General features: G+C 34.3%; 1 long non-coding RNA gene across 1 annotated transcript in view; it reads right to left on the bottom strand.

The window, feature by feature from the left end:
• Positions 1 to 12,317, bottom strand: part of LOC144317166 (uncharacterized) — a 67,476-nt gene that overhangs the window by 29,721 nt on the left and 25,438 nt on the right. The gene's annotated exons all lie outside the window — the stretch shown is intronic.

Genomic DNA, 12,317 nt, shown 5'->3' with positions numbered 1-12,317 from the left:
AGTCACAGATTTGACAAATTTTGATATTATATTGACAGAATTATGCTTATAATCAATTTTCATTTCTTAACTGTAGATATAGTTCATTGTATTTCTTGAAATAAATTTTGATGCTTTAAAATATGTCCTCTGTTAGGCTAAAGTTTAATTCAAACAGTAAAGATTTTCATCATATGAAGCATAATATTTTACAGGAAACATATTTTGTTAATTATTTTGTAATCATTTCCTTTCCTTAGATATTTCTTTGTTCTTTAAATCTCAGCTGATTTGGATTCATATGCTTAGAAATCATTTTGTGAAATGTAATATTTTTCGAAAGACAAGTCTTTCATTTGTTCTTTTCCTTTTCATCATTCAAAAACAAATATGAACTTACATGAAATAACTATTTCTACTTGACTGCTCCCTCTATATAGACTTTTTATGAAACGAAAAATTAGCTTGATAATCGCTAATAGTTATTAATGATAATATAATTATAACAGAATTATCTTGACAATTGTTTTCTTCCGTGCCTACATGAGAAGATGATGCACTTAAGCATATAATTGTTCCCTCCTAATTGGAACCACTTATGCCTAAAGATTTAGAAATTAATGGGAATGCCAAGTTGATGGGATTCAATTCAGGAAACTAGTTCCTATCATACTTTTAATAGACATTATGTGTAGAGAGATTTTAAACCTTTTGAAGCCTGATAAAAACTATTGGCCCTTTCCAAGAAAAATCATGTACAAACACTCAAAACTTTGAATCCAAAATCAAAAGACCCAGAGATTGTCTGAAACTCATCATATAATAACTGAGCATAAGTTTCCATACAGTAGAGGAGTACAGAAAGGCAAATTTTAAAGATATGCTACAACTGCTCCTTCGTACCCAAAACTGTGTGAACACCAGTAATATCCCCTAGAAACATAAACTAGTATATTTCCTTTTTTTCCTGTTTATAGGTTTAATAGGGATTAATAGAAACTAACAGGCATAAAAACCTTTTAAGACCATCTACTCCCACCTTTTTATTTTTATCAGTGAGGAAAATGAGACCTATAGGGTAATTTTTCCAAGATGATACCAGTAGTTAGTGGCAAAGCATGTGAACTCTTCACAGACCAGAGTTCATAAGCCATGCTTTCTCCTCAGGAAAAGGAAGATCATATTCTCTGATCCTGTCTTATGATGCCTCTTCTCTAATGTTAGTGCTTATATGTTTAGGACTGCAAAGTTGTAAGGGTTAAAAATATTTGAAGTATATATCTACTCTTTTACATACTTTTTGGAATGTCCCACTAAAGAATTAAATATTTAGGGGCTAAAGTTAGTAGCATCAAAACCTATTTTGCCAGTGTAGAAATTAGCACCAGAATTAAATGGCCAGACCCTCTGGCAATGGAAAAAGGGTGTCTACTTGCTAGGCAAATCTAGTTCTGAGAGGCTGCACCATTGGTATTCATAACCTTGATGAATTTACTATGACTCAGACATGGAGATTCAAGCTTGCAGACTTGAAAGCTGAATCTGTCAACATTTCTAGTGTAATATTGTCTCTCAGGGGCTGCCACACATTAATCAACCTTTCCAAAACTGGAGCATAGAACCAAAAGCCAGTTTGTTAAATTGCAATGAGAAATATACTGCCACATGATCTGCCTTGGAGGCAAATCTACAAGGAAGTCAAATCCTCAACAGAAAGTTGTTTATGGGGTACCTGAGTGGCTTCATTTGGTTAAACATCTACCTTCAGCTCAGGTCATGATCCCAGGGCACTGAGATCAAGTCCCGCATCAGTCTCCCTGATCCAAGGGGAGTCTGCTTCTCCCTCTGCCTCTCTATCTCTCATGTACAAAACAAAAATAAAATATTTTTTTAAAAAGTTGTTTGTAGAACTTGAGTTCAAATAAGGGCAATTAGATGAAGTCAAGGTAGCAGGCTAAGTGGTCCAAATTACCTATCTCACAGTAAGGATTATAGTGTTGATGAAAAACAGAATGCCTAAATTTTATTCTCTCTCTAAGGGCTTTGTAATTTAAGTTTTAGGGCTTTATATCTTACTTTAGGCAAATTCCAAGTAAATTGGAGTCCTTCTCTTTCACCATGTGCTTAGATCCAGCACAAAGGTAGATGTATAATCTGGCAATAGCAAATTCTCTCTCTGTACAACTTCATCTGTAGAGGGAAGGAATCCCTCAAACTCAGCTTCTAGAGTGTTTATTCCACAACTTTGTCTTCACCTTTACTCGGCCCAGGAGCAAGGGACAGAAAACCAGAGCTGACTAGTTGGAAGTCAGACTCAATTTGATTTCCAAGTACCAAGAAGGTTGAGAGTTTTAAAATTAATTTACTATTTTTCTTTCTGAAAATGTCTTCATGCCTATATTATTTTTACCTATACTTTATTACATCTATTTTGCCATAAATCTATAGGAATATAGAGACTTTGGACTATATGACTGCTCATTGAGTCAATTACTTCACTTTACAGATGATGAGAACGAAATCTAATAATTTTCAGTAATTTGTCCAAAGACACACAGCTAGTCAGGAGTGAAGGAGGACTGAAATTTCACCAGAGTTCTGCTCTTAGACACAGGTAAGCATCTCAGAGGATCCCCTGTCTTCAGAATCCCCTCTAGTGGCTGGGGCTGACCAACAATGTTGCTTGACAAGGGTGTCCTGGTCCTCAATTGGGAACCATATGAGTCTCATTACTCTGTTTTGTCTACAAGCCTCTGTCTATCTTTCTACCCCACACAGAGGGTCAAACAGATGTCCTGAGAAGCCCTAACACATAGCATGCAGTGGTGTCCCAGGCTCACATGGCTGGACCCCAATTCCAGGTAGAAGTCTGATAAGCAAATTGCTTTTATTATCCAGCATGGTTCTTATTTTGCAGGGTCATGCAAGAATAGGCATCAAAAGGGTCCTGGCATGATAATTTGGGTAACTCTCACTCATAGTAGACACAGGATGAATTCAGAGTTCTGGCCTATAAATAATCTACAGCTGACACTTTGGATTGAGCCATGTGTGTGGATTCCTGTTTTGACTATCACTTGTTCATGTTCCAACCACAGTACTACCTCCTGTCTATAGTACCAAAGGGTGGTAAGGATAGCAGCAGGCATTCTTTAAACCATGCATCTCCTGCCACTGGCACCAAAGACAGTCACCTCATCCCCTGTAGAAGCTCTAAGCCACTTCAGTCCCAGTCCTTGGGATAATTACTCCTGTATCCTTTGAGGGCTTTCAAAACCATTGCTCTGCAAAGACTAGACCTTTCCAACTAATGTTCTTTTCAGCCACCAATCAATATGGTGATGGCATTGCATATGATATTGCTCTTCTCACCCTACGACAAGATCCTTACCTATCTGACTCATTGGTAGTACATGGGAGGTAGTATTATGATCAATACTGAAGTAAACCACAGACTAGACATTTAGTTATTATAGCCTAAATATTTCAATAAAATACAGAAATGGAAGTTGTGTTCTGTATTTTCACAACAAAACTCCAAATGGAAAAATTTACCATGAACAGAAACAAATTATTGTTCACTTTTTCTTGAAGTAGGAAGATATGAAAAGAGTAAGGAATGGAGGTTTTGGTAATAAAGAAGTGCTTCCTGGATCTGAGCAGAAAATCAAGGGACTTAGATACTATAAAGTATATTTATATGCACTGATTGGACAAGAAATAAATATCTAAGTATCTCTTACATATTTATTTTTCTAAATCTTTATTGATAAGCCACTATATTTTACATGTACTAATTAATTTTATAATACAATTTATATCAAATGGCTTGTAAAGACAAGGCCCCACAAAAAGTATTTCTCTAGGACTTCACAAAATTTAGGGATATCCCTGCTTGAGCTTTTCCTATCTTAGCTAAGGCTTTCAATTTTATGAAATATTACCTTTGATCTTACATCTTCCAAACTTCAGTTATATCATTGACTGTAACCTTCCATGGATATAGTCACTTGGGTGTTTATAAGGTAGCATCCCAACAAGGCAGCAAAGCTTTTGAGCACATAAGCCATAATTTATTTTATTTCTATAATCCCTAAGCACCAGGGCTTTTCACAGAGTGAAAATTGAATGGAGACTTCTGCTCCTAGGAAGATGTAGTAGACATCTTTTACCTATTATTCTCAGTGCGTACAAATAGAAACCCTAGATATACATACAAAACAAACATAAGAACACTGTGAAAGGTGGAGAGAAAAAGACAGACTGGCTAGGGACCTCAGGATCTTAGGAATCACATGGTGGTAAGTTCCCTGGAGTTTTCTTTTTGCTTCATATTATCTCAGACATGAAGCTACCAAAGCTAGTAACCTAGAAATGCAGACCAAAAAGCCCAAATAAAAGGTTGTAATTTAGCTTTACCTCCAAGGACCAGGGAAAGGGCAACCTAGCTCCAGAGAAATCTTTTAGACAATAACTTCCCACTTTAGCTAAACACCACAGAATAAACTGTGGCTCCATCCCCATCCACACCAATAAAAATCAAATGGGGAGCCTAGACTTCCACTTCAGCAAGGCCATAACAAGGCTTCCCAACATTCCTGCCAGTGTGATATCAGAGAAGTCCAAAAGGGATTCAGAAATGTCCACAGCCCTCCTCTCAGCAGTAACAAGACACCCTCATTTCTGCTGCTCTTGTGTCAGAGGAGGGCAAGTTGAGAATCAGGGCTTTCATCTTGACATACAAGTAATAAAACTACCCCTACTGTACTGCTAGTGAAGATCACATAGGAATCTGGAACTCCTAATCCTACTCAGCAATAAGGATATACTTCTACTTCCTTTTGGCAGTAATAAAGTAGCACCCCAAGCTCCCTTGCCAGAGTAGTATCAGAAATTCCCAGCTAAAACAGGAGACTTATTTAAGATCCAGACTCTCACAACATTATACCCTAATAGTCCAGATTTCAGTAAAGAATCAATCATGACACCAAGAGCCAAGAAGATCTCAAACTGAATTTAAAAGGCAATTAATTAAAAAATATATAAATAACAAAAATACAAAGGCAATTAATAGATGTCAACACCAAAGGACACAGGTATTAGAATTATCTGACAGAGATTTTTAAAGTCGTAGCCATGATAAAATGCTTCTGTGAGCAATTACAAACACACCTGAGACAAATGAAAACAACAGAAAGCTTCAATGAGGATATAAAAAATCTCAATAAAAAAGATAAGATATTTAAAAATCAATTATACTCCAGTAAAGCTAAGAGAAAAAAAGAAAGGAGATATAAAGAAGAATTAAATGGAAATTTTAGAACTCAAAAATAAAATACCTGAAATTAAAAGAATAGTAGAAGAGCTCAATAGCAAATGTATTCTGGAGAATTAGAGGAAACAATCAGTGAACTAGAAGTTAGAATAATAAAAATTACTCGATCACAGCAACAGAGAACAAATAGACTGAAAAACAAATGAATAGAGCTTCAGACATCTGTGGGACTATAATATATATATTATAATATACATATTAATTAAGATTTGTGTCACTGGAGATCCAGAAAGGGAGGGGAAAGAGAGTGGAATGAAAAAATACTCAAAGAAATAATTTCTGAAAACTCCTGAAAATCTAGCAATAAATACCAATGTACAGATTTAAGAAGCTGAGAAAATCCTGAACAGGATAAATTCAAAGAATCAATTCCCACAATATATCATAATTTGGCTTCTGAAAACTAAAGACAAAGAAAAATTCTTGACAGCCAGAGTAAAATACCTTACCTACAAGGGAAAAACTATTTAAATATCAGCAGATTTCTTATGAGAGACCATGAAGACCAAAAGGAAGTGGTACAATATTATTCAAGTGCTGAAAGAAAAGAAGTCAACTCAGAATCCTATAATGAGCAAAATATTCTATGGAAATGAAGGAAAAATCTAAATATTCTCCAATTGGGGAAAATAATTTGTCTTAAGAATCAACACAAAAGAATGATAAAGAGAGTTTTATATACAGAAAGAAAAAAATAAAATAAGGAAACTTGGAACATTAGGAAGGAAGAAAGAAGAGGTAATACAGGTAAATACAATAGGATTTTTTTCTTTCCCTGAGTTTTTAAAAATATGCTTCACAATTGAAATAAAATATAACACTGTCTGATGTAGTTTTCAGCAGGCAAGTTCTGTACAGCTTTTCTTAGATTTACCTAAATATTTCTTTTCTTTTCTCCTGAGAAAATATAAGTGGTATTGTATTTTCAATTTCAGTGACTATGTTTTCATTACTAGTACATAGAAATTCTATTGGTTTTTGCATATTTATCTATATCCTATGATCTTGCTGAACTCATTTATTAGTTCTAGGAGATTTTTGTAGATTCCTTGAGATTTTCTATATAGACAATCATGTAATCTGTAATTAAGAACAACTTTATTTCCTCCTTCCTAATTTGTATGTCTTTTATTTCCTTTTCTTGTCTTACTGCAATGTCTTGGGTTGATAGAAGACACAAATTACCAATATCAGAAATGAATCAGAGATCATCACTACTGATTTCATTAAAAAACATTAAGAGGTGGACAGCCTGCGTGGCTCTGCGGTTTAGCGCCACCTTCAGCCCAGGGCCTGATCCTGGAGACCTGGGATAGAATCCCATGTCGGGCTGCCTGCATGGAGCCTGCTTCTCCCTCTGCCTGTGTCTCTGCTCTGTGTGTGTGTGTGTGTGTGTGTGTGTGTGTGTGTGTGTCATGAATGAATAAATAAATCTATAAAAAAGAGAGAGAGAGGAAGAGAAAAAGGGGGAATATATCTGCTTCTCTCTCTTCTAAAAAAAAAAAAGCATTAAGAGGAGAAACATATTAAGAGGGTAATAAAGGAATACTGCAAACAACTCTATGCCCACAAACTTGATAATTCAGACAAATTGGACTAATTCTTTAAAAAACATAAAATACCAAAATTAATGCAAGGAAAAATGGACAATCTGTCTATAACTAATAAAGAAATTGAATCAATAATCAGTTTCCCCAAAATGAAGTACTAGATTCCTTTATTTCACTGGCAAATTCTACAAAACATTTAAAGAATAAATGACATAAATTCTCTATAATCTCTTACAGATGATAGAGGAAAAGGTAACACTTCTGAACTCATTCCATGGAGCCATTATTATCCTAACACCAAATTGGCTAAAGTGTTACAAAAAAGGAAAACTAAAGACCAATGTCTCTCATGAACAAGGCAGCAAACTCTTCTTCAAAATTATAGCTAATGTAATCTAAAATACATAAGAAAAGTTATACGGGACAGTGAAGTGATATTTATTTCAAATATGTGAGCTAAGTTCAATATTTAAAAATCAATTCATTTATTCCACTTCATCAACAGGCTAAGAAAGCAAAAATCATGTGATTAAATCAATTGATGCAAGAAAAAAGTATGTGATAAAATACAATACCCATTCATGATTAAAAAAAAAAAAAAAACTTTTAGAATGGGAGTAGAATTGAATCCCTCAGCTCCATGAAGAACATCACAAAACCCTATAGCTATCCTACTTAATCATGGGAAACTGGACTCTTTCTTCAGGAGATCATTAACAGGGCAAGGATAGCCCTTTTCACCACACTTACTCTATGTCATACTGAAAGTCTTCCTCAGCAAAATAAGACAAGAATAATGAAACAAAGAATATATATATTAATAAAAAATAAATGACACTTTTTGTAGTTTTGTTGACGGTTTTAGCAAAATATAATACTATCTGATATAGTATACACTGTCAAAACCATTTGTAGTTCCTTATTTGCAGATGACATGTTTGTCTATATAGAAAACCACATGGACCCTCCTCCCTAAGAAAACAAAACAAAACTCCAGGACCTAATAAGTAATTATTTCAAGGTCACAAGATACAAGGATAATATACAAAAGTCAATTAATTTCTTATATATATCAAAAATTGAAATTTGAAATTAACAAGCTCACAAAACTCAAAAAAGTGGGGAAAAGGCAACAATCCAGTTAGATATGGGCAAAAGACATGAAAAGTCATTTCATCAAAGAAGCTACAAAGATAACAAAAAAGCATGTGAAAAGATGTTCAATATAATTAACAATTAGGGAATTATAAATTAAAACTACAATAAGCTATTACTACATATATCTATTAGAATGGTTAAAATACAAAATAGTGACTTCAATGCTAGTGAGGATGTAGAGAAATTTTATCATTCATAAATTTCTGGTGAAAAAATAAAATGGTAACAGCTACTCTGGGAAATGGTTTGGCAATCTCTTTAAAAACTAAATTTATTGTGTGGGAAATATCAAAAAGGGAGACAGAACGTAAAGACTGCTAACTCTGGGAAACGAACTAGGGGTGGTAGAAGGGGAGGAGAGCGGGGGGTGGGAGTGAATGGGTGACGGGCACTGGGGGTTATTCTGTATGTTAGTAAATTGAACACCAATAAAAAATAAATTAAAAAAAAACAGAAAAAAATAAAAGAGTCATGAAAAAGTGTAAAAAAAAAAAACTAACTAAATTTATCCCAGAGAAATGAAGACTATATTCATACAAAAATCTGTACACCAATGTTTATAGCAGGTTTGTTTATAACAGCCAAAATTGAAATAATTTAGATATTCTTCAGGGGTGAATGGTTAAACTATTTACAATAATACCACAGAATTCTAGCTGACAATCAAAAAAAAAAAAAAAAAAAACAACTACTGATACCTGCAACAACTCAACTGAATCTCTAGAAAATTATGCTGACTGGAAAAAGACAAAGATTACATACTGTGTCGTTCCATTCACGTAACATTCATGAATTGACAAGACTATAGAAATTAACAGATTAGTAGTTAGGAGTAGTGAGAATAGAAGGGAAGTGGTTGTGTTTATAAAAGCTAAACATGAGGGATCTTGGTGGTGATGTAAATGTTTCTATCTTGACTGTATCAATGTCAATATCCTGATTGTTATATTGTCCTCTGGTTTTTCAAGATGTTACTACTGGTGGAATCTTGGTAAGGGTAGATGGATCTCTATTATTTTTATAACCATATACAAATTTACAATTATCTCAAAATTAAAAGTTTAATTGTGAATTCAATGAATGCTTATTCACTCAATCAAATCAACTCTAAAGAAAGAACTTCCCTTTAACTACTTTCCAAAGGCCACAACACACCCACACATTCATGCATACATAGTAAAATGAAAATATGTTACAATGCATTTCCAACCAATTTGTATCACCTGAGGAAAATCATGATATGTCATATGAAAAATATCTGTTTAAAACTCTAACTTTGTATACCCAGAACCTAGGAAGTATGAAGAAATCAGCCAATGGCTTAAAGATAAATGGAATAGACCTTGTCTCTTCCTTTTATTCCTGTGACTTTTATCTTCATACTTTTGTAAACTGTAAGTATGTTTTGCTATAAGCTGGGACTTGTGATATTTCCCTGATAATACAAACAATAGTAGGAAAATATAAAATGTCCAAGAAGATAAATACATGTGGACTTAAGAGAACTCTGGCCTAAAGAGATTATTACATTGACAATAATAAATGAATAAAACTTATTTTAAGAAATCGATGACATTTAGAAAGTTAGTCAATCATGAAAAGTTGTAACCTAGGAATATTGAAACTAAAGACTTTCATCTTTGGTCCTCCCATAAAAAATAAATTTAAGATTGAATAGCTGATTCTCATTTTATGCTCAATTCTAAACACTCTTATATTTTTTCTTTTAAAATTATAAAATAAAGTTAACTAATTTAACTTTGAGACAGAATATAAATTTGAGACAGGAAAAAAATCAAAGTTCTTCAAAGTAATTTCATTAATCAGTCAATATTTAAGTGCACTTATGTTACTTAAAATACAGAGTGAGCAGAACAGACTGTAATCCCTGCCCTCAATCCCTGCCCTCATGGAATACTTAAATTCTAACAGTAACCATTCTAGGAAAAATATATTAAGAAACACTTATATATGTATATATAAAATTGAAGTATAATTAACACACAACATTATATTAATTTTAAGTGTACAACATAAGAACCATTTTTACAGAATTGATAGTTCTGTAAACGTAGAAAGACTGAATTGCTGTTGCTTTGGAAACCATAGTTTCCCTAAGTCCTTGTTCACAATATCTCAAAACTGCAAATGTTCATTAATAGGTAAGTGAATAAACAAACTGCTATATTTATACAAGGAATTATCATCCAGATATGAAAAGAGAATGAACTGCCGATATAGGCAACAAAAAGGATGAATTTCAAAAACATTATTCTGGTCAAAAGATGTCAGACACAAAAGGGTACATATCATAGCATTCCATCACATGAGACTCCAGAAAAGATAAATCTACTCTATAGTGACAGAAAGCAGATCAGTGATCACTCAGGTCTCAGCTTGAAGGAAAATGACAAGAAAAAGGAAAATGGAAAGAGATAGTCTATATCTTGATTATGGTGTTGGTTATGGGGGTATAGTTTTGTCAGAACTCATCAAAATGTACTTAAAATGAATGCATTTTATATGTAAATTGGTCCTCAATAAAGTAAAGTAAAAATTCATGTAATTCATATTACAAAATAAAAAAGAAATAAGCAGACTATTATTAGAATTAACAGAATAAATGAGAAAAGAACATAATCATGAAATTAGATGCAGAAGAATCATTTGAAAAAATCAAAACTCACTTATAATTAAAGAAAAAAAGCCTCAAAAATTACAAATAAAAGTCTATCTAAAAAACAAACAAACAAAAAAAAAAAAACCAAGAAAATCCCCTTCAATAAAAGTTGGAAGTTCCCAACATTTTGAGTTTGAGTATAAGATAATGTCTATTATCATTACTTCTTCCCAGTATTGTATTGGAAGTTCTAGCCAGTACAATAAGAGTAGACAAAGAAATAAAGTTACAAGGATTAAAAAACAATAATATCATTATTCACACATGCCATTATTGCTTTTATTGAAAATTCAGAAGAATCTATAGGTAAATGAAATTTAGCAATAGCTTTGGGAGAATATATGAATTAATTATATGCCTATATGTTTAGAACAAATATCTCAAAAGAATATTTTGAAAAATATGTCATTTACATATATTCCATGCTGATCTCCACCCATAACCAATATTCTGACTGGAACAGCCCTTGTGCTTATTATGATTGCAAGATGTCCTTTGGCAATAACCGTCAGAAAACTTTGAGGGAAGAAAAGTCTCTTACTCACAGGTCCTGGAAGGCAGGCATATGGCATACTTGGGGCCACACAGAAAGGTTATGGTGGAGGGGAGCTGTGAGCACATCACCTGGGGTTTGGCTTTATTAGGGTTGAGAGTGATGGTATGCCTTTCAGATGCCCCTTATACTTTTAATCTTTTTATATTTGTTAAAGCTTGCTTTGTGGTCCTACGTATAATCTATCCTAGAGAATATTCTGTGTGCACTTAAGAATGTGCATTCACATGCTTTTGGATGGAACATTTTGTATATGTCTCTTAAGTCCATTTGGTCTATAGCATTATTCAGGCCATTTTCTTTTTTTTTTTTTTTTTAAGATTTTTATTTATTTATTCATGAGAGACAGAGAGAGAGAGAGAGAGAGAGGCAGAGGGAGAAGCAGGCTCCATGCAGGGACCTGATGTGGGACTCGATTCTGGGTCTCTAGGATCAGGCCCTGGGCTGAAGGCTGTGCTAAACTGCTGAGGCACTGGGGCTGCCCAAGTCATTTTCTTTTTAATTTTCTCCCTGAATGATCTATTCCGTGTTGAAAGTTGGGTATTGAAGCCCCCTATTATTATTATATTGCTGTCTATTTCTTCAGTTCTATTAATATTTACCATAAGTATTTAGGTGCTCCTATGTTGAGGGCATATATATATTTACTTTCAAAAGATAAAGTGTCTTGCATTAGTGTAAAATGGGTGTAGCTCCTGCCTGGCCCCTGGGCGGGATCCTGCTCAGCCACGATAGGCTCCTGGGTTGGCAAAGCTGGCCCTGGACTATGGCTGAAAGAGGACTGAGCTCCAAGGCTGTTTCAGGCTTTGCAGCCACAATTGAGGTCTGCAGCCTGGCTTCTAAGGCACGAATGAGCAGTTCCCTGGGCAGACTGGACTGTGTTCTGACCATGACTATTGAGGCTGGAGCTGAGAATATGACTGTTTCAGGATATCTGGAGGAGCAGAAATGTCTCCCCACTGGGTCCTATACTGGCAGGACTGCTTGTGGAGTGTGGCTGGGAGAACCGAGAGCCCAGTTACAGGGCCCTTTCAGAATCTACAGATGAAAGAGTTTGGGCTG

This window comes from Canis aureus, chromosome 7 (genome assembly GCF_053574225.1).
Source record: "Canis aureus isolate CA01 chromosome 7, VMU_Caureus_v.1.0, whole genome shotgun sequence".
Classification (NCBI taxonomy): Eukaryota; Metazoa; Chordata; class Mammalia; order Carnivora; family Canidae; genus Canis; species Canis aureus.
This window is presented reverse-complemented; position numbering and strand designations above follow the sequence as displayed.